General features: G+C 46.0%; 1 protein-coding gene across 1 annotated transcript in view; it reads right to left on the reverse strand.

Moving 5' to 3' along the window:
• The window catches only part of SUSD3 (sushi domain containing 3), a 52,496-nt gene that overhangs the window by 27,481 nt on the left and 11,124 nt on the right, over positions 1 to 13,891 (reverse strand). The gene's annotated exons all lie outside the window — the stretch shown is intronic.

Raw genomic sequence — 13,891 nt, forward strand, 5'->3', positions numbered from 1 at the left:
TGCTGATTGCAATAGGGAGGGTGGGCAGTAATGCTGACCCAATTTCTGTAGTCCTGCAGAAGTCTTAAGTCCGGCTGTAACAAAAGAGAATTTTCCCCAAGTAAGGAGCTGCCATCTGCCTCTGAACACCAGCGATGTGATCTCACTTTCAGAGCCACCCCTCCAGCATAAATATGCTTTAAATTTAGTAAAAATCAAAATAGTGGGAACAAATATAAGAGATAAGGGGAGAGAGAAGGAAGAAAACATACAACGTGTCTCAAAAACGAAGATGGCTTTGACACAAAAGTGCCATTTTCCACACTGCACCCCTCACTTGGCTGTCAGCAGTGGTGGAGCCGCGCAGCCCCATCCGGATGCTGCTGGTGTAGGGGCTGTTAGCTGCTGGATTTCATTAAGCTGCCCTAAGGCACTGTACTCCTTCTGATCCCAGCTATTAGGGCTGGCTCAAGGCACTCCAAGGGCACAGGGCTGCGGCTGAGCTGTGGGCCCTTCAGCAGCCATGGGCTGATCCCCAGCTCTCCCCTTTTCAGCCAGCCTGCCCACCTTCTCCTTCCTTCCTGCACCCCTCCTGACTCCTGCTGTGCATCAGCCCCTCGTTGCAGAGCCAACAAACCTTGCTAGGAGCCCTGAGCTGTGGCGTGGGTTAAGCAGTAATTCCATAGAAGGACAGTAGCTCTCAGCTACAGGTTGCTAATCTAATCAGATAACACATGCACAGGTGTTATAGCTGGAAGTCCTCCTTGGGCTCAGCGGCTGGATTCCTGAAAGAAAAACTTGACCCTTTGAAATGGCAGTGAGATCATCCATTGGGTTATAGGAAGTGTCTCCATTCCCACGGTGCTTCTGAATCAGCACATGCCCCTGCTGAAAGGAGCTGCTTCCTCCTCCAGCAGCAGAGCAGCCCTGAGCACAGCACCTCCAACAGCTTCCCCCTGACCCCACACCTTTGCAGAATATCTCAGAAATCCTCAGATGTGTAAAGGAGCCAACAGGCCAGGATATAGGGAATAGCTGGTTGGGATTTTCATAGAAGGGCTTTCAGGGTGGGATATTTAGGATGCGAAGAATACAGCAACATTGTTCAGCACTGATCAGTCAGTTTAGCAGACACGGCCTCACAAATCTGTGTTTGGTTTGGGATTTGGGCAATGCTGTGGTAATCTGGCATATGCCACACTTTCTTTCCCAGCTCTGTTTCTTAAAATTATAATAGAAAGCAAATAACAATAATTCCATTTCTCCATTTGCATTGTTTGTGCAGAGTCTAGGAACCAGAAAACAAAATAAATGGTAAAAACATGCAAATCCTCACATTATGAATATGTAGAACACAAAGCACCAGGGGTTCAGCAGCCCTGCTGTCAATGTGCATGAGTGCACTCCGGAGTGCTGAGCTTCCACCTCCCCACTTCACTCCAATACCAGCATCTGATATGCTGGAGATGGTTCCAGGAGGAACAGCACTGGGATAAACACACGTAGAGTAAGGAGAAACAAAGAATCCCTGGTGGAACGGGGGAAGAGGAGACAGAAAGCAAGCGGCTCATTCAGAAAAGAAAAGCGTGTTTAAGAAGAAATGGGCAAATGTCAGGTTCTCCCATCCCAGCTTCTGGGAGATGGACACTTCTAAGGAGAACTGCTTGTGTTCACTCCGGATTTGGAAAGGCTTCAAGAGTCTAAACTGTGGGGTGTTCATTGGGGCACCTCTGAGGCTGAAAGGGCTCTGACAAGATTTTTTTGTTCTTATATTTACGATCCAAATGTGGAAGCAGTTCCAGAAACCAGAAGCTGCTGTACAGGAAAAGACGCTGCGTGGCACTGAGTAGAGGGATTATATGGAGGAATAAAAATGTGAGCAAGCAGTGGGATTTTCCTCTCTGCTTAAGACCCAGAGCTCTAGGAAAGTAGATCTGCTGTGAAAATTGGAGCTGCAGATTTCAAACAAAAGCAGCTTTCTGCAAGAACACCTCTCTCAGCACTTGGCATCATTGATGTGTAGCAGAACTCTCTGTGTCAGGGGAAGAGGGTTTGTTTCTTGGAGAGGATGACGTCTTTCCTCCTTGTGGACCACCAAAACCAGGCGGGAGCATCAGGTTGGCCTTGCTCAGTGACACCATGGAATCAACATTGAGAACAGTGTGAGGTTCTGCCTCCCAGCCCCCTCACCAGGGCCTGCTCTGCTGTGCTGCCATCGTGGGAGCTGGCATGGAGGATGTCATAGAATCAAAGAATGATTTGGGTTGGAAGGGACCCCAAGGATCATCAAGCTCCATCCCCCTGCCCCATGCAGAACCACCAACTTCCATATCTAATACTAGACCAGGCTGCCCAGGGCCCCATCCAACCTGGCCTTGAACAGCTCCAGGGACGGGGCATCCACAACCTCTCTGGGCAGCTGTTCCAGCACCTCACCGCTCTCTGGGGCCACAGGATATTGATGCCCATGGCACAGCCAGCTCTTACAGAGGGGCATCACCTTCTCGGCACAGCGAGACGGCCTTTCTCAAAGCACACAAAGAGGGGAACGTGGGCAGCTTCACAAATAAACTCAAGGCTCAAGCAATAATTTTTAAACTATCCCCAAGAAGATGGACAAGGCTCGCTCCTATTACGTATCAGCGAAAAAATGTTCAAGTCAGCAAAAGCTTGGCTTCAGTTTGCCATTGAATTGGAGCCTGGGCATCTTCCTCACACACAGCGTTTTTCACCACGGGGGGTTTTAAGCAAAGGTACGAGATGTATTCCTGAATGCACCTATTTTGCTAAAGCTGAAAATAAATGCACGCTTCTACATCCTGTTTTTTCTCTCCAAACAAAAATAGCCAGGACAGACACAATGTGTGCCCGAAAGCTCACGTTTATACCAGCGAGAACAAGCGCAGCACTCAGCACCTCTGCGAAGGCTCATTAAAGGAGTTATTTCTCCCCACAGGACTTGTCAATCTGATTCCACAGACAAGGCAAGTAATTATTAGGATATTTATGCTAATTTTATTTTCTGACCGCAAACTAACCCCTGGAGTTACAGCCCTCCAAAACACATTGTGTGATCTGGCAGCGCTTCAAGCCCTGCTGACTTACCTCCCGTAATTAGTGCCCTTACCTCAGTGGGTCCACTCAGTCCTGTACCCTGGCGCTCTGCGAAACCCCAGGTGCTTATTTTTAATGAGTACAGCCATGAAGAAAATATATTTGTGACACAAGTTGTGAAGAGAAGCACCAGCAACTCGTGGAAGTGCAGGCTGTACGTATGCTGGCGGCTGGAGTGAGATCGAGCGGATCTACCCATCCCCTCACTCCCTGTCCATCACTCTGCGTACAAAGCAGTTTCACATTTATGGAGGTGGCTCTCTGTAATAACTATTTGTTAGAGCATACCACGTAGCAGCATGAGCAGAAGAGCCATAGCTTAAATATTTTGCCCAAAGCAAAAACCTCTTCTATTACTGATGTGTGCGGTTTCTTATAACTACCTGTGGATGAAATTATGTTCTTGAGGGCTATTAAATGAGATGTCTCAAGTCAGCCTCATTCAACTGAGAAATATCTTCTTTCTAATGAGAAAAGCCAAGAAGAGCAGCAAACTTTCTGATAGAAGCCTGTTAGGTGTACAGTTCACATAAAATATTTCATTCTCCAAGTCCCATCACCTGGGACTGCTTATTTTGGCTTACTCCAAATTGCTGACCTCGGCTCCAGCTCACCAGCAGCCCCATTCTCAAATAGACAGCAGGCACAGCAGAAGGTAGGAGCAACTCCTTGGGAGTAAATAAAGGAGAGGCATCGCTTTGGCCAGCACGGAACCCCCCAAAGCGTCCTGCAGCCCCATCACCCTACATGAAATCCTAGCCTACATCTAGAAAACTCCAGGCATTCCAGGCCTTACAAACGCTCACATTGGGCTGAAGTTCTTCTTGCAAACAGTAGGTTTTTTACCCTCAGGAAGTCCTAAGTGTTTCTCAGTTCTCAGCTGGAGTGTAGGGTGGAGACACAGCCGGGATGGATCTGACTTGTTCATCAAGAGAAAACTCAAGTAATTCATTGGGCAGCAGCCATATGAGATCCCTTATGCATGGTCAGCATGTTTCTTTGGCCCCTTTGTCACAGCTGCCCAAATTGATCCCTGCAACCCCAAGAGTCAAATGGGAACATGCTGATATAAAGCAATAAAACACCATCTGCAAGCATGCAGGCATGAATGAAATATTGAAATATGCATAAGGCAAAAAATATCTTTTGAGAAGCTAGCCCATAGCCTCCAGGAAAACATTCTTGAGTTTCAAGCAAAGCAGCCTTGGACTCACCTATTTCTAGTGTAGTGATCTCAACTGCAATCACATTGGACACCCATAGGATCTTCAACATTACCAGCATGAACAACAGGGATGAAGTATATAAAAACTTAAAATACTTAAAATACTGAAATGAAAACTGTACTTGTCTGCATTTTTCCCCTGCAAATTCAGACAGGCCAGAAGGAATTGCTCATCCACACTGAGTACCTCTCAAGACTGTGAAATGGTTTGTGCTGCTGTTGTCAAAAAGCCAGAATTGGCCTCAAAGACAGAGAAAAGGAGGAGTAAATATGTGAAACTGTGCATTCAGCTCCTACGCTGAGGTTCAGGACAAGCTCGCTGCTATAGAGGTCAGTGCCATCTGAAGCTGGTTGAATAGCAAAGTACACAAACAAATATAAAAATATTTTCTTGAAGTTGAATAGCACTGGTTCAGCAGCCTGCTGATGCTGCTCCTGCTCGTGGGGCTTCCCCAGACAGGTGAGCTTTGTGAAACTCTAAGTACGTACTGTGCTCTTGAGGTGGTACAAAGGCCTTTCCAGTGAAAACTGTAATCCAAAATATGTCATTTGCTCTTTGTTAACTGTCTCTGTGGCGTAACTGACACCAAAAAAAGGACACCTTATAGGTCACTATTTAAATGAGGGAGAGGAAGATGAGAAAATAAAAAGCATTCCCACGTACGATTTTTCATCTTTAATAGAAATGGTTTACATCATTTTAAATTAGATTACAAATAGCTTTTACTCTGTGTCTCTATGATAATTGCAAGACTGTTTTCTCAGCACGGTCAGCTGCCTGATTACTGGAACACATCATTTTTGGCTGTCTTCAATATCTAACCTCAAGTGAAAAAGCAGTGCAGTTGTGCCATTCCTTTGGAGACTACTCATGATTGAGCAGTAAGTGATCATGTCCTAAGAGCACCAAGGCCTGGACACATTTCAGGCTATCCAGACAAAATGATGAACCTTGCATTTAAAGAGCATGTGCAGCCCACGTAGCACGTTCATCTTTCTTTCTCCCTGTAAACACACATTAGAAGGGAGAATCATTGACTGGCACAGTGGCTTCATCGCAAGAATTATGATCTCAGGCTGAGATCCTCATCTCTCCTCATCCCTAAAATAGCTTATATTTAACCTAGCTGCTTGGAAGGAACTAAACATTAATCTGAAGGAGTTGGGAGAAGTACTGAACGCATTGCTGCCACTGAAGTTAGAAAATACAAGCAGAAAAAAACAACTTGCTACAAATCCAGAATTACTTGATCCCAGTTCTAGACCCAATGGAGTCTAGTGGTGTTTCATTCTTTTAAATTCACTTTCTTGTTTAGGAAAAGAAAAGCTGGGAAACTGAATGAAAAGCATAGCCTAAAAATAGAGAAGGTGCATAGGATGAAGTAAAAAATTCAGGGAAGGCAACATCTCTCCAAATGAGAAAGCTGCAAAGGAGTTGCAAGGCATCTCTCCTCTTTGTATTAGAATGGTGATCAAAGAGTGCTGTGCATTTATTCCCCAAAGAAATATTTGTATGTTGTTGGTTTTGCTTTCCTGCAGAAAAACGACTGTGAGAGCTCTGACTGCTGTAGCAGCAGCAAAGTTCAACCACCTCCACGTGCTCAGCCCCGACCAGCAGGGCCTGTGCAGGGCCAGCCATGGGAACCAAAACACATACAAAGAGCTCGATCACATTGTTTGATAGAGCAAATTCTCAGCTACAAAATGCTATTTTTCAGCACAGTCACCACCATTAGCTGTGCATTTTCACCAGAGGTGAACCGCCACCTGAGCTGGGAACTGTGCCTCTTCCGTAGCAGCCAACCAGAGCCCTTACACCAAGGCCTCTCCGAGCCACAAGGTTCAACCTCCATCCCACCTGTAACAGGCAGATTCTTTTTGTAATTTTAGCTTCTATATGAGAAACAGATTTACTCCTGTGTGCTCAAAATACCATTTGAAACAGAGAAAAAATAGTTCTCTGGAGAGATAGATGCACACGCATCCATACAAATACAAATTTGCATTGCAACATCAAATAGGAGTGTGGCATCTAGATTAAGTGCATAAATATAGTGGTATTTTGTGCTTGCTTGGTTTTTAAACAGCATAAGAGCAAATTCCCTCCAGCTCCAGCATAGATATTCTGTAAGAGGCTGTTCTACATCTGCAAGAAACAATAAACTGAAGAGAACAAGATGATTTCGTATTTTACTTTAAAGCCAAGTAGAACATAAAGCGAGTATTTCTCTCAGAAGAGCTTTCTTGGTTTTAACTAATCCACTACAGTAAAACAAAGGAGAAATAGATAAAGTTCTGCATTCTGTGGGAGCTTGTGTACTCAGGCCAACGCCCCCAGAGCCCTGGGCTGGCAGGGAGCATCTCTGTAACCAGGAAGAGCAAAACAGGAGGTTTGCAAGGCTTTCACCAGAGGAAAGAGCAGTGCAGGCATTCTGCGCACCGTCGCAGCCCCGCAGCATTTGTTTGCTGTACTTACTTCAAGAACTGAAAGAAATGGGGCTTAAAGGAAACCCCATGTGATAACTTTGCTTGCGCGGTCAGTAATGGCGTTTCCATCCTGGCATTTCCGTCTCCCATATACAAAAGCAAGACAGTTCTGATGTGTGAGCGCCGGCGAGGTACAAGAAAGGTTTCTAAAGCAAAATGGCCTGACTTGTCTTACTGTGACATACATTTAACACTAGCAACAAAACCCAACATCCCCAGGGGATCAGTGAAGCAGCTCTACTTATCCTTTCCCTTCCTTCTGCTGTAACTCTGACTCCAGTGTCACCAAACAGAGCTGTGGTTGATAGGAAGCCATTGCAGAGCCAGAGACCTTTTGAGGTTGCAGGAAAGAGCTCTCCAGTGCTCCTGCTTGCAGACAGGCAAACACTGCATTCAGAATCCAGAAGTGCAGCCAACTCAAACTATAGATACCACCCAGCAACAAATGCTGGAACAAACAACAAACCAGACCCATGCCTGCATCCGAATCCCCCGCTGCTTGCAGCCTGCCTGCTCAGCACCTCCAGGTGCTTTCACTCACCCAGAGTTGCCCTCCAAGGACCCCTTCCTTCCCACCCATTTCCTTTCTGGCTCATGCTGCTGCACACACCTTCCCACCCAGAGCTGCACACACTTACATTGGCTTCTATGCCTATGCTGAGTGCTGCTTTGTTCAGAGCCCCACTGGGGGAAATCAGTACCACGATCGCACACGAAGCTGCTAGAAACAGTGTCATTAACCAGAGCATCCCATGACCAGAATGCCAGCAACAGACACGCATCTCACCTCTGTTTCAAAAGGCCACCCTGGAACTCTATTCTGCCCATGAGGCTGGGGATACTCCAAGGTGCTGCTGTGCTCCAGCAGTAGAACGAAGGGAAGGAATCAGCAAAGACAGAGGCTGGCATTGTGCTGCCACCCAAAGGGAGCAGCATCTCTGGGGGCACCATCATGCACACCACCACCGCCAGCTGCATGGGATGAAGGCACTGGTGACAAAATTCCTTCCTAAACATTCCATTTGCTGCTATTAGGTTTATAAGATCCATCATTGCTCCCCTGATATTGCTGCCATAATTATCTGGAAACCTATCCATAGCTCCAGGTCAGGAATTTCAATTGCAAGTAGGATGAATTGGAGGTAAAAAGAATGAGTAAACGAGGACATTTTGCTGTCTCTTACAAAACCCCTGCCTTCCTTACAATGGGATGAGTCCTTGCTCCAGCAGCTGGCACACCTGCAGCACAGCAGCTCCAGTTACTTACATTTCCCAATGGTTTCCTTAGATTCACAGGCAGGGAGAGGCTTCCTCTATGCAAAGCCCTGCTTGCTCTACACAGTGTCTAACCTTAGCAGCCATTATCCAAGGATTTTCCTGTGAGCATTTTATCAGTTTTAGATATTAGCAACCTTAATCAGAAAGCAACAAAACAGCTAAGAAAGCCTCTGTCTCCCCATCTGACACAGATCTAGAAATGCTAGCTGACAGGCTCTGGCTCTGGCCTCTATTTAGCGAGCATCACATTGTAGCACAGCAATCATTTTTCTCCTGTTCTCTGTAAAGGGGGAAGTGAAGTCACCATCATTCTCTCAACAACGTGAGGGATTAAGGAGTTCATTTCCAAATTGCTGCAATAAAACACAATTGGCAGGCAGGAGGAGAATGAGAATTAAAAAAAAAAAAAGAAAAAAAAGAGCGTAAGAGGAGCAGGAAGAAGGAGCAAATGGCACTTAGAAGCAAGGCATGGCACTTGCCTACCTGAGCTGCACAGAGGGCTGAGGAGGGGGAGTGTGACATCCCTCCCCTTTCACACCCCGACAGCTCCTTCTCACTGCCTCAGTCAGTCTATAAATAAAAGTGTCCTTGTCATCATCTTCTCTGATCCACCCCCTCTGCTCTCCTTCAGGCTGGCTCTGCCTTCCCTGTGCTCAGCCTTCAGGATCACCCCTTTGAGCCAGAGATGTCCTGGGAGGCCTGGAAACCACTGACTGAATGAGCAATATTGGAGAGGTGCTCAGGTGAGGCTTAGCACATCCTCAGAACAGAGCACGGCTGTGCCCTGCTTTCAGGTGGGGTGCAACTTGCCCCAAGGGTTCAGTTAAGCACTAGCATCTCCATCCAGCTTCATCTTCTCCTTTTTCCTTTTTCTTTCCTTCTTAAAACACAAAGCAAAACAAATCCCAGTGTTTATGTAGGCACAGTGTGAATGTACGTACATTTGATCTACGTTCCCCCTTGCCTCATCTTCAAACTCCAGATTTTTATCAGGAACAGAAGAAAAACGTTCTTCCTGAGGCACATGTGATTCAGCCCCATGCTCTTGCCTAACCCTAGAAGGGAGCTTCCCTCACTGCTGCAAGAAACAGGCTCACTTGGTACCACTTGGATGCAGGTCTGGCTGTCAAGCTTCTAGTCCTTCAAAACACAACGATATTGGGGAAATGGCAAGAGACAAAGACTAACGTGCCTCCCTTTGTCCCCATTTGCCTTCTAATTTGCTATCTCGCCCATGCAGAATACAAACCCTTCTGGGCAAAGGCTCTTTGTTCCCACACAGTGCAGTAACACAATGGGACCCGAACATGCCTACAGAAGTTGCCCTGATATATTTGTATTACCCAGTATGTCATCCTGATGTTGCTGACATTTATATTTCTGTTTTTAACACGAGAATCCAGAAAAGTGTCCATAAAAGAGTAGAACCACCTCAGAATGCATTTTAAAACCATTTTCCGTTTCACACATCCCCATCTTCCTTGGGCACGGAGAGCTCAAGGGAGGTGAGATAAGAAGCAGAGCCCTTCAGGTTCCATTCCCTCCCAACAGACACCAAACAATTTAACTCCCTTCTCTTCTAGATGGCTGCATCTGCCCAGCACAGGCTTGATTTATATCAGGCACTGCAGCACTGTGCTCAGGAGCTTGCTAACCTTCCAAAAAAACGCTTCAGTGCATCAGCTCTATCCATACACATATCTGTGTTTCTTTCTTTAGACCTTTCTTTTTCTCCCTTGTGAGAATGCAGTACTTTTGGCACAGACTGAAACTATTATTCCAGTTACTGTGGGCAAATGAGTGCAATGGACAACATGAATAACACATACCAAGTATGTCACTGAGTCAGAGGGCTCTGAGGACACACTGGAGATGCCTCTGCTGGCTCCCACAGAAGCACTCAGCAGTTGGTACAGGGTCTAAAATTTCACTTTTCATCACTTAGAGCTCTGAATACTGAAGAATACTGAAGAAGTTGGAAACCACATGTTGTGTTATGGTTTGTGTGCTGGGACAAAGAATGGAGGAGCTCCTGAACCCCATGCAAGTCTACGCTGGTACACAAAGCTTCCTGGAGATGCAGGTTACATAAAAACCAAGTGACAAAAAAATGAGTCATCCCTTCTTTGCACTTTTGCAATTTGCTGGAGGATGTGGTTCTGGGGTTTATTTATAAAGAGATAGAAATGCGTTTCAGTTGAAAGCACTTTGTTCTATGCCCTCTTGCCCATGTCTCACACTTGTAATAGTTTGCCACTGAAGTACCCACAGCAGAGGTGAAATGGTCAGGATAGTAGCTTGGGGTCTGGGAAAAGGATGTTTGACTTCTTGTAGTTCTTCCCTCTGCAGACAAGATGAATTTTGGCTTACACACATAAAGGTGTTTGGATCCTTGTTCTACGGAAGTGCCTAATTCTTCTTACATAGGAGCTACAAATATGAACACCTCTTCCAATATGGAATCGACTATTTGAGCTCCACACAAATAATTAAAGGCATGAGGACCATGTGTGTAAGTTAAAACACGCGGGTTTCCCCCATGACCCCTCTCCTACAGTGAGCTGCGCTCCTGGATCCCAATCCTCCTTCCAGAGGGATTAGCAGGGACTGACTGCAGGCAGGCTGGCAGCTTCTGAGCAGGGATTGTCGCCTGTCTCTGTGCCCATGCATTCCTGTGGTGACCGCTGCTGGGCAATGAACTCTTCAATATTGATTCTAATGACCCGGAATGGAGTATGACCTCACCAAAGGCAAAGTTAAATGGTTTGGGATGAAAACAAGAAATTTGGGTTAGATGTAAGGAAGAATCTCTTTACTCAGGGAAGGGTGAGTCCCTGGCACTGCTACCCAGAGCTGTGGGTGCCCCATCCCTGGAGCTGCCCGAGGCCATGGGTGGGCCCTGGGCAGCCTGAGCTGGGGGGGGGCAGCAGGGCTGGATGGGCTTTAAGGTCCCTGCTGGCCTAAGGCATTCTGTGAGCCTATCAAAATTTGCTAATGAAAGATGGTGGAAATCTCAGGAAAAAAACCACGAGACCTCATAGATCTGCTGGAGGGAAGAGAAATGGGATTATTTCATGTGCAGTTATAAATACTGGAGCTCACAGACAACACTATTTTATGGCTCTTTGGTTAAACACACCACAGCATCACCAGACCTGAGCTGAGTTCTCACGGTGTGACATTACAATGATGGCACACAAGAGGAGGGGGATGCTCCCAGTGCTAAACACAGTCCTGGAGAATCCTTACTCACACAGTCACACTGCCATTAACTTTCCAATTAAAAGAATCTCTTCTCTCCCTTGCTCAGCATTTTACTGAGAGCATCAGACCTGCCCTGTGCAAACCAGAGTGCTAAAGCTTCAACTGAGGCAGTCGCATCCCCCAGCTGCCGAGCTCCTTCAGTGACACATGTCACTGTTCCTGCACTCTGTCATTCACTGTGTGTTGTCCTGGATTCCAATTTCTGTGTGTTTGAGTGCCAATTTAAATGCATTAATGGCCATTTTCATATGTTTTCTACTGAAATTGAAAGTATTTTTTGTGTTGCCTTGAATTAGAAATGAGGACACATGAATCCTAAATAGTGTCAGGGCGATATTTTCCTCTACAAATGGAGTTCTTCATACGAACACAGACACCTTTCTAAACAGCACTATTTTTCTAAAGCAAACGCAGATGACCTCCAGCAGCCTTGCTCTTCCACCAAAATTTGGTTGCAGAGCACTTTTGTAACAGTCATATCTAGGAAAGCTGTCATCCTGTCACATCAGGGACTATGGTCCATCACTCCATAAATCATTCTGACACCAGCTGACAAGAAATGTCCTTTTCGTTATTATTATTTCTATATTTTTAGAGAACAGAACAGCTATCTGTCCTTTTGAATGAATACACTTTGAAATTTTGTGTCCAGCCTGAGTTTCTACAGATAATCCATATGAAAACAGCCCAACCCTAAGTTTGTGACAGTGCCATGTAGCCTTCAGACACTGACCTTCCTACTGCACACCCAGCACGCTGCCCCTGGCCTGAGTCTCCAGGGGTCACCATACCTCATGGCTTCTAGAAAAGCTTCCAAGTGTTTTGCTCCGCAGGAGCAGGGCAATGGCATTTGCCATTGAGCCAACACTGGCCCTGACACTCGCTGCTATGGGTCCCAGTTTTACGTACCTACGACATACTCTAATGTCAAGTAACCTCTCCTGACTTCAAAGAACAGCTGTTCTCTTGGTGGAACCCACTCCACCTCCAGACAGACCCATCCAGGCCCAGCACTGACTGCTGTATGCATCCCAAAGCCAGCCCACATGGGCGTGCAAAGCCCTGGGTCAAGCGAGTCCTGGGGATTTGGATCTGCGTAATGAAGAAGAGGATTGGACCCATGTGATACCAGCATCTGCTTTAGACACTTTCACGAGAGGCACATTGGATTTGCTTTATCCCTTCAAAATGTCACCAGGAAGACATCTCTAAGAAAATAGGAAATTGTCTGTGTGCTGTTTCAGTGTGATGACACCATTATACAAGTATTGTAAAACATTATTATACCACGTCTAGCACTGACTATGGAAATCAGGGAAGAAGTGTCAATATGCTACAAATCCAACACAAAAATGATCCCTCAGGCAGAAATACAGACGTAACTGCAATAATAATATGGTGTCTGGCTGCCTCTGTGCTGATGGAAATTGGGGAAAATTAACTAAAGAGAAAGAAAATGAACTAAAGAGCTATTTGCAGTCAAAGAACAAGGGAAATCTGATGAGAGACAGTCACTGTGCCAGGGGAGGCAGCACCCGTGTTGTAATGATGTGATACTATCACATCGGTTAGCAATTTCTATGAGATAAGCTTTGCTGCAAGGAAACAGGGCCACAAAACGGAGCAGCAGCAACGTGCTTCTATGAGCATCAGGGCAGCTGAAGTCACAGTGTAAATCCCTGATCAGCTGGGGCTTGAGAGGAGGCAGAAAGTATCTCATGCTGAAAGATCAAACTGAGGTACGTGGTCAGATCCTCAACTAATTTAGCAGAGCTGTGTCTAAATCCATCTATTTCTGCGGCCCAGGAACTGCTTGCTGCCCAGTTCTACAAAGATGGTTTTGGGCTGAATGCTCAGTGTTTGTCAGTGCTGCAGTCCCCCAGTGTGGTTGTAAAGGGGTTATTACAACACGTCATCGTATTAAGCCATCTGAACTTTAACCTTTTGCCTTTTTCACTTCACGCAATGGATTTATCAGAGTGGTGCATTCAAATGCAATAGATGCTGTGCGACATCATCAGTTTGTTCATTTAGCAAAGGGCAGTGCCTGAAGGATATGCACACACGGGCTAATTCCAAGCTCCTAACTGCACTCACCTGGCAGGGCCTCATGTTGCTCAGCCTCAGCAGAAAGCCCCACACACTCACAGCAAAGCTCTGAAAGGGTGAACAAGTTCATACTGGTGGCAGCTCATTCCAGGAGTGCCACGACTTTCCCAGCCATTACTGCATGCTACTCCTCACCCTCATTATCTCCTGCATTAGACACCTGTCAAAGTCCATCCCATTTTGAGAGAAGAGAATAAATAACTGAATGCTCACCGTGCCTGCTTGCTTTGTTGCTTCCTTTCTTTCTTGCACTTGGCAGCTCTGTCATTTTTGATTTGCCATTGCCAACCCTTCTCTCTGCTGGCATAATGTTACATTTTGGGAGGATAGGAAAATTAATAGAAAAGCACTCATACTGAATGCTGCACTGGGATGATATTAGGAACACCTAATTGACTTGTTAATGAATGCCTCGTGCAACAAAATCATTTTGGT

The sequence above is a fragment of the Lagopus muta genome, chromosome 11 (genome assembly GCF_023343835.1).
Source record: "Lagopus muta isolate bLagMut1 chromosome 11, bLagMut1 primary, whole genome shotgun sequence".
Lineage (NCBI taxonomy): Eukaryota > Metazoa > Chordata > Aves > Galliformes > Phasianidae > Lagopus > Lagopus muta.